General features: G+C 38.2%; 1 long non-coding RNA gene across 1 annotated transcript; it reads right to left on the bottom strand.

The window, feature by feature from the left end:
- Positions 1-548: 548 nt before the first annotated feature.
- On the bottom strand, positions 549-7,016 carry LOC128635347 (uncharacterized). The gene is made up of 5 exons (XR_008398325.1): positions 6,780-7,016; positions 1,730-1,813; positions 1,535-1,609; positions 1,160-1,216; positions 549-939 (listed from the first exon to the last, which is right to left on the bottom strand). It is a non-coding gene; the product is annotated as an uncharacterized LOC128635347 (long non-coding RNA).
- Between the last annotated feature and the right edge of the window lie 1,859 nt (positions 7,017-8,875).

The raw sequence follows: 8,875 nt of genomic DNA, 5'->3' as shown, positions 1-8,875 counted from the left end.
TGTCCCAAACATAATTTCCAGAAATGAGAACTTAACCATTTTTTATTTACTCAACCCATGCACGTATTTCACTTCAAACACCTCAGCCGACACTTTTTATAATATCGAACTGAAAGGAACGATTGGCATCCCCACAGGTTTCTGAGTTGCCTGCTGTCATTCTTTCCACGTCCCAGTGATAGGAGCTTTCAGTGTGTGTGTGCGTGTGTGTGTGTGCGTGTGTGTGTGTGTGAGAGGATGTGTGTGTGACTTGACAGCCTATCAGGCCTCACAGCTTCACTTACCTCCTGCAAGAGCCTCAAACTGCTTTTTGCCTTGAAAGGGTGCTGGGATAATCCCTGAGTTTAAAACAATAATGCTTCATAATTGGCCATTGCAACATACCATGGGGAGTGTCAAGCTTTAAACACTCAACATGACAACGCTGGTGGTGTAATAGTTCCAAAATTCATCATGGGAACAATCATATTCCTTTCTAAAATATTATGTGAAAAGATTTTTTTTTTTTTCAAAAAAACTACCAAAGGTTTGTGAAGTAATGCTTTATAGATCATTACAAGCATAGAATTTATGCAGTTTATATTACAGACAAACATTTGACAGGATCCACTGATGATTGTTTACTCATCGTCATAAATAAATAAAATCCAGGGTTCATGCCTCAACAATTTTAGACTAGGGCTAAGATCTGCGTTAGGGGGAAAAATCCCTTCAAACTTTTCGCTGTTTTCAACAGAATTGTGATATGTTTTATTGTTTTGACTGACTAATGAATAATGCAAGAATACACATCTTATGGCAGAAGACATGGTATTAGTGGTATCAGTGGTATAAACAAGATGCATTTTGTAGATTTATGTAAATTTTCCTGTAACCCCAGTCTGAGTGATGCCATTATTTTAGCTCCTCGGTTGAAGCGCTAAGCTCCTCGGTGTCCGCCTGCAAGACAGGCACATCATTAGCCCAAAGCACACAGGTAGGGAGAACAGACAGACATAAGGCTTGGAATAAATCCGCTCCAGGCTAAGATTGAGAATGCTGAAGGTGTGTTTACAGAGGTCCAAGAACAGCATCTGTGTCCGTGTGATGTTTTTTTTTAACTGTTATTATTTTTATTTTCTGTAAAGTGGCAGAAATCCATAAATGTGTGATGGCTTACCTCCAACTTCTCCGTCTCTGGTTTAGCTGGAAGAGACTTCTGTGGTGTGTGAAAGGCCTGAGGCAAGAGGCAAAAGATTAATGAGAGTGAACATTAAAGAGATTTCAGAAGCATGCTCTGGTGTAGTCTCTCTCTTTCACACATAGGCACACACATATAGCAAGGGAAGTTTAACATAACACACTAGGTGGTGCTGGACAGCCATTGAAATTATTCTCAAACACGGCTTGACACTCTGACCACACACAGGGTATCTTGAGAGATCTCATTCAATTTGACCAAAAACCTAACTGCGTTCTTGTTAGATGTTAGATATTCAGTGGAATTGAGAGCACATATGGATGGTGTCTGCAATGTAAGACTGGACTTTATTACCTTTTTTGCTTGCTGCACCTCATCTGTCGATTTGGATCGATTTTTGGACCGATTCTGCTTTTGTGGCGAGGTGGTCTGTTGCAGAAAAAAGGAAGCCAGAAACAATATAATAAAACATATAGACTAGGTCCGACTTAAGCAAAGACAATACTTAATTGTACAGTAGATGACACCGTCAGATACCCAACTACTGACTTTATTCTCTGCTTGTTCCATGGCTTCAAATATAGCGCAATCAGGTAAGGCTCTGATGCTTGTGATGTCCCAGCAGGTAGTTCTCTGTAAAGAAAATGAATTAAAAAACACTATTATTGGGTATCTATTCATCTAAAAAAAATGGAAGTCTGGGTAGCCCAGTTTAATTAGGTCTTCAGTTGTGGTTATTGAATGGTTGTCACCAAGTGAACTCACTATGAACCACTCCTGCATCGTATCCCAGTATTGCCATGTGACCTGAAAGATTTGGCTGAGGAAGATTTGTGTAGCGGATATATAAAACATTCTTTAATGTTGCATGAAGCAGTTCATGAGAATAATATCGTTTTATAACGATATTATTTAAGTTTTTAAACGAAGACTCAAGCATAGGTTGTTCTTTATTTGGGTGAATTTGGAATGAAAATTTTTATTGCATACTTGGTGTCAGACTATGTTATTATAATACTGTATATGTAATACACATTAGACTTTTTTTTTCAACTAATACTCCCTAAATAGCCAGCAGTCTGTAGCGATTTCTCTTTTTGTTAAAATAATCGACGTGAAAGTCCTTATCACAGGGTTAGATCCTAATTCAAACAGTCAGACTGAGGTCCAAAGCAAAGAAACTGTAAGAGTAAAGTCTGAGAGCAAAGATGATAAACTCTGTCAAAAAAAACCCACTAATTGTAATTAGAATATCCATAATATCCATTTACAAGACTGAATACCACAGCACTGTTGAGTTCTCGATTCTGAATGGTCAGTATGTGTTGATGAATTTTTGGACCTCAATTCCACATAGACATTCTCGCTGTGGTTGCTGGGACTACGGTTGCTGCTATGGCCTTGAGACTGCAATTACCACATGCAGGTTTGCACTCAGGTCTCCTTTGGTGAACAGTGGACTAGTTCAACAAACAGACTTCATGTACAAACCATAATGAACTTTCTTTTACTTTCACACTATCCGCTGTTACCCAGATGAGGACGGGTTCCCTTCTGAGTCTGGTTCCTCTAAAGGTTTCTTCCTCATATCATCTTAGGGAGTTTTAAGAGCCACCGGCTTGCTCAAATGGGATTAATCCACACACATAAAATCTGTATCCTGTGTTAAGATATTTCTGTAAAGCTGCTTTGAGACAATGTCCATTGTAAAAAGTGCTATAGAAATAAAACTGAATTTAATTGAATTGAATGAATTCTCTACAACAGCAGCTCTGACAATACAGGTCGTCCCAAAAGTCTCCAAACCTAGGGGACTGTCTTGCCATCACCATGTCGGTTGTTCCTTCATCAGTGGATATTGGTGGACATCCACTTCTCGGTTGGTCCGCAGCACTTCCAGGTTTTTTTCATTTGTTAATAAGTTTGGCAACAGTGACGTGTGTGTGATGTGTTTGCCATATTTCCCGTTAGAGTCCATCGCAACCTTGCGACAGCTTCCTAACCATGAGAATGATTTAAATATGTTCTTCTTTTGTTAAAGCCATTCTTAAAGGCTATCTGCTATATATATATATATATATATATATATATATATATATATATATATATATATATATATATATATATATATATATGTGTGTGTGTGTGTGTGTGTGTGTGTGTGTGTGTGTGTGTATATAAGTATAAAAAATATTGGAAGACATTTTACTAACAAGTAAAATGTCCAGGTGGATGAAAAATCATAAAATAATGTTAATGCACGATTTTTAAAACATTTTATTAACTTGAAGAGAGGGGGGGGAGTCTGGTGAAGGGATGACTATTTATAACTACCATATGTAACAGTCTTGCAGATGTTCCACAATATTAATCAAAACTTTAATAAATAAAAAAGATTTTATGAAACTGTATTGCTGTAGTATAAGACAAATAAAACACCTTGGAATGTGTAATTATTGAAAAATAATCAACTTTGCCTAACACAGCACGACCTGTCATGTTTTATCCCTTACATATACACTCACCTATATTGTACTCATGGACTTTGGATCAGATAAACTTACCACATACCCCAGGTGTAGCCCCGTTGTTGTGATAGACATTTTATCAGACCGCTCTACCTCTGTCATGTACCACTGTTACGCACACTACAATGTGATTATAATTTTAGTGTCACTGTTGTGCTCAGAATGTCCAAAGCCCAAAAATATCTGGTCAGCAGTGGTTGTGTGGTGGTCCCTTTCCATTAAAATACGTCGAATTGGGGTGGATAAATTGAGCATAATATCAGATTCATTATAATTTTCAAATAAATTCCATTTCATTTATCTAGCACTTTTAACAATGGGCATTGCCACAAACCATCTTTACAGAAATACGTATATATAAATTTTTATTTATCCTTAGTGAGTAAGCCAGAGGTGGTGGTGATGACAATGAAAAACCCCTTGGGATGACGTGAGGAAGAGACCTTGAAAGAATTCAGACTCAAAAGGGAACATGTCCTCATCTTGGCATCACCAGATAGTGCGATTCTAAATAATTTCTCTTCTATAACTGTATATTATAGAGTTAAGCAGTGCTAAGTGTGTTAGAAAGGAACTTGAGCATGAGCATCAGAGTCATTTCTGAATTCATTAGGGTTCATTGGAGTGACTGTACGTTTATCGTATCAAAGTTATTAACAAGTCGATGATTGAGACATAGTGTACTATAGTGCATTACAATTACTGTAGTATACCTATAAATTGACTAACAAGACAATGAGAGACTAATCTCAAGCGACAGGTGGTAACATGAACATTCAGCATAGCGGAAGTAAACCAGGAAGTAAACAGGAGGTTTCTGTGACCAAAAGAAAAAACCCTCACTACAAAAGGGAAGTCATGAATTCATGAATTAGTTAATCATTGTAGAGTTGAATATTAAATTTTAATGGCATGTCACACTGATCAGGTTAATATAGTGTCTATAGGTGAGGTTTGTATGTATTTCAGCATTCAAAAAAATGATAGACAGTAACTCATCCATCAATTACCTCCTCACACAGCACAAATCAAACATCCGAGAGAGTTGGCATTCATTACTTTTGTCTCTGCTGTGCCAACAAAACCATTCAGTGGATATGTCAGGTTGATGACCAGTACAAAAGCCAACCAAGGAACAGAGCCTAATGCTACTCCACCACTCTTCGAACAGTCTGCATCACCAGACGGTATTGCCATGGCAACAAGAAGGCAATGGGAATCTGACAGATGAAGTGGTGTCAGGCATGGTGCCTTGATGGCACATTTAGAAGCCACCTGCCTGATCTTAAAATACGATTTCCCTGCCTAAATAATTATTGTTTTTATCTGTGTAGTGGAAGAACCAGGAGTTTGTGTTTCGGACAAGTTTTAAAAGTTTGGGCGGTCCAGGTAACGTAATAAGTGGGCTAGCTTTCCGAGGTTTATCCGTTATTTTGAATGAAACTGTATTTTTTTCTAATTCCCTTCAGAGAGGTAGGTTTTTAGCTTCTTAACGCAGTTCTACTTTCCATCTTATATAGTATAAACACGTTGTGGGAATCTACAAGCAGAACCTGGGTTGTAAGGGTTCCTCCAGACTGACAAACCGAAGAACGCTCTATGCTTCTCTAGGTCTAGGATATATATGTCCACAGAGTCCAAGTTGCTCCAGGATGCATTTCCTGTCACCACTTCCTCTGCCACCGGAGTTACGCTCTCGATTTATATTCTCTGGTAATCTGAAAGCTCAATGTGTTTCTCTCTCTCATGTGATGAGGAATAATCAATTATACACTATATAGCTTCTTGAAGATTACCTGGAAGCTATCATGAAGTGATATTATTAAACATTATTAAACCACAATTCATATTTTGAGCAAAGAGATGAGGACATCTTTCTGTTGAGATGAAGCAAGGGCTAATTCCCAATCAACAGGCATTGCAGGTCATTTCTGAAACCATTAACCAACACGAAAACAAACAAGTATAGATGAAAGCTTAGCGTCAGTTCAAAATATCATTCTAAAATAGACCTCAAATGTATATATATATATATATCAATGATAAATATTGGTGTGCACGATGGATTTTTTTTTTTCCTTTAAGGATAAAAAGAGAACCAGTTTTTCACTCCAGAGATTTTACCTCTATTTGGATTAATATCCACGCCTTACAAACAGGCTGATATTATATAATATACAACATGGGTTAGTCCATCTAAACCCAAACAGTGTTGTCTTGTCTAGAATCCATCTCCAGATCTTCCTAGGAATCATTCGAGCCAGTGTGATGTCAGCTAATTTTAAAGTGAGTACTCGGCTGATTCATTAAGAAAGTCTTACTCAATATGACTAGTTGTGACATCAATTAACTAGTAGCTTGTGAATGTTTGGTTAAGTGAAGCCATACCAAAACTCCAAGTTTGTACACCCTCTTGTCAGATCTAGGAATATAAAGCAATACAGGAGATACAGACCTTTGAAATTTCTGAATTCATTTAAAACAAAAATGATCATCATCTCATACAAAAAAAATGTCATCTAAAGTGCTGGAGTGGATTTCACTTTAAAACTTACAAATCAATGATGGCCATGGAATATCTAGTGAGGAGTCTCAGCAAGTAAAATAGTCAGTTTCCATAAAAACAAGTTATCAATATTTTAAAAAAAGGACAGATCTACAAAGTAATCAGTTAGTAAAACAACCAGTAACAATATACTCATATACTCATCTTCTATGCCCATTTTGCCTGTTTTTGATAATATTCCATTCAGGAACAGACAAACATTATTAATGGTCATACATCAGAAAATGTAGATCAGTGAAATGTGACCAGAGCTTGTCACAGAGCTATGTAGAAGGTTTCCATCACTCGACTCGGAACCTGAATTTTGTAAAAAGTGAATCAGTGAGGAACAATGCAGAAATCTGTTCATCTCAGCATGGTTCCATTCAGTGCAGCAATTACAGACGAGCAATTATCATAAGAAACCCAGCAAGCATATTTGCTGGAAAACACTCCACAATCGCTTCTTACAGCAGGATCAAATAGTGTAATTGCGACACACAAGGGCTTTAAAATGAACTCTTACCTTGTTGAGACTGAGGATGCTTGTTAAGTCTAGCCTGCCGCAGGTGACAAGTAAATGGAGGCAGCACAGCAAAGAGGAAAACCCCACTGAGTACAGACACTAGCTCTAGAGAAGGATTTATAAATTTTTGATTTCCACACAAAAAAAAAAGACGGCTATTGATTAGAAAGCAATCCCCAACCTTGTAGACACTCCTTCCTTTCTGTACCTCTTATTCTCTTGGTCCTCTCTACCGTTTTCTACTTTCCTTCTCCCCCTCCCTCTCACACTCCCCCACTCTTCCCCCCTCCCATCCTCTTCGGAATGGATGTCTAAAGCTGTGACGGATGATTCTTACTCTGAATTTGATTAAGGCTTACCTCCTCTTCACTGTCTGTACAGGAGGACAGAAATATGTCTCCTGGAAGTGACTTTCCCAAAAGACTGAGAAAAAGTGAGAGAGATGCAGAGACAGGGATGCGCCTGTGTATGTATGACTGTGTTCCTGTGTGTGTGTGTGTGTGTGTGTGTTTATGCATTATGAGGCAGGAAAGTGCCACAGGCATCCATCAGCATCAGGAGGCCAAACAGATCGCACACCATCCATTATCTCCTCTGCTCTCCTCATCCTTTTTCCATGTCCTTTAGCCACCACATACAGGAAGACACTGTGGAACAACATAACCACATTACACCCTTCTCCTACAGGCTTTAAGCACTTGCACCTGTCATGACCCCATAAAGGTCTGCAAACGTAACGTGCTCATTATGATTTTGATCGATACACACCATTTGCAGCAGATCATGCCAGAATTTTGAACTTGAGTGTTTTTGTAATAAATAAATTAATACATAGAATTTAATTAAATATTTAACTTAGCTACATTCTGATCACTGTTACAGAGAAACATGGGGGCAGTGGTGGCTTGGTCGTTAAGGCTCTGGGTTACTGATCGGAAGGTTGGGGGTTCAAGCCCCAGCACTGCCAAGCTGCCACTGTTGGGCCCTTGAGCAAGGCCCTTAACCCTCTCTGCTCCAGGGACGCTGTATTATGACTGACCCTGTGCTCTGACCCCAACCTCCTAACATGCTGGGTTATGCGAAGAAAAGAATTTCACTGTGCAGTAATGTATATGTGACCAATAAAGACTCATTATCATTATTAAGACCCTATTAAAATAAACATGAGCATCCCTGGCCCAATTTATCAGGTTTATAATGCTTCAAATGAACCAGTGTGATAATGATCTGCAAATTATTTGAGCTAATGTAAGTACTGGAAGCACCTGTAAAATTCCTTGTGTGTGCAAACATACACCAACATACACCAATAAAGCTGTTTCTGATTCGGAGTTTCTTTCTGATACTGATTTTAAAACTCCGTGGAGATATCACTCCCTCCAGGATTTCTCAATTTTCTCGATCACAGAAATTGACACAAAATCAAGCAAATGCCGCAATATTCGGAGGAGCTTGTGATTTTTCTAAATGACTGCAGTTCAGTGGATTCGGGGTAAGATGTGTTGTGTGACATCGTTACAACTTGCTTTCAGGCAAAGCCCCCTGCGATTCACATGCATTGAAAATGAGTACAGTTACCGCAAAAGGTCTCATTTACCAACAAACATCACTGAGAAAGATGTGTTCAAATTAAATTACTGCAATTGCAGTTTCACCAATTCAAGTTTCATTGCAAATTCTGAATAAAGCAGCAGCAAAATCAAGCATTTTGGCTGCAACAATCACAAAAAAAAAACCCCTCTGTATTGACTGAGATATCGGCATTTCATAGTGAGCTAGACTAGCTAGCCAGATCTTTTGATGATTTACAGTATGAAAGCTTTGTATTAAACTTTTTCATCATATAGATGCAATTGTCTGTTGTGTTAAATATAATAAAGGTAATGCTCAGGATAATGTATAGCTGACTATGAGCAGCAGATCAAAAAGATGTGGGTGGGTGGCATCATGTGTCTGAAGGGAAGCATAGTAGCTTTCACCCTCCCCACTTGGTAGCTGTCAAAGAGCAAATTATGGAGCAAAGGGCGAAGAAAAAAAATAATAAATTAGTGGAAAAAAAGAAAATGTGCAATCTAAAGACATAAAAGAAATACAGG

Source organism: Ictalurus punctatus, chromosome 18 (assembly GCF_001660625.3).
Source record: "Ictalurus punctatus breed USDA103 chromosome 18, Coco_2.0, whole genome shotgun sequence".
In the NCBI taxonomy this organism is placed as follows: domain Eukaryota; kingdom Metazoa; phylum Chordata; class Actinopteri; order Siluriformes; family Ictaluridae; genus Ictalurus; species Ictalurus punctatus.
The sequence above is the reverse complement of the archived record's forward strand: the minus strand, read 5'-3'. Positions and strand labels throughout refer to the sequence as shown.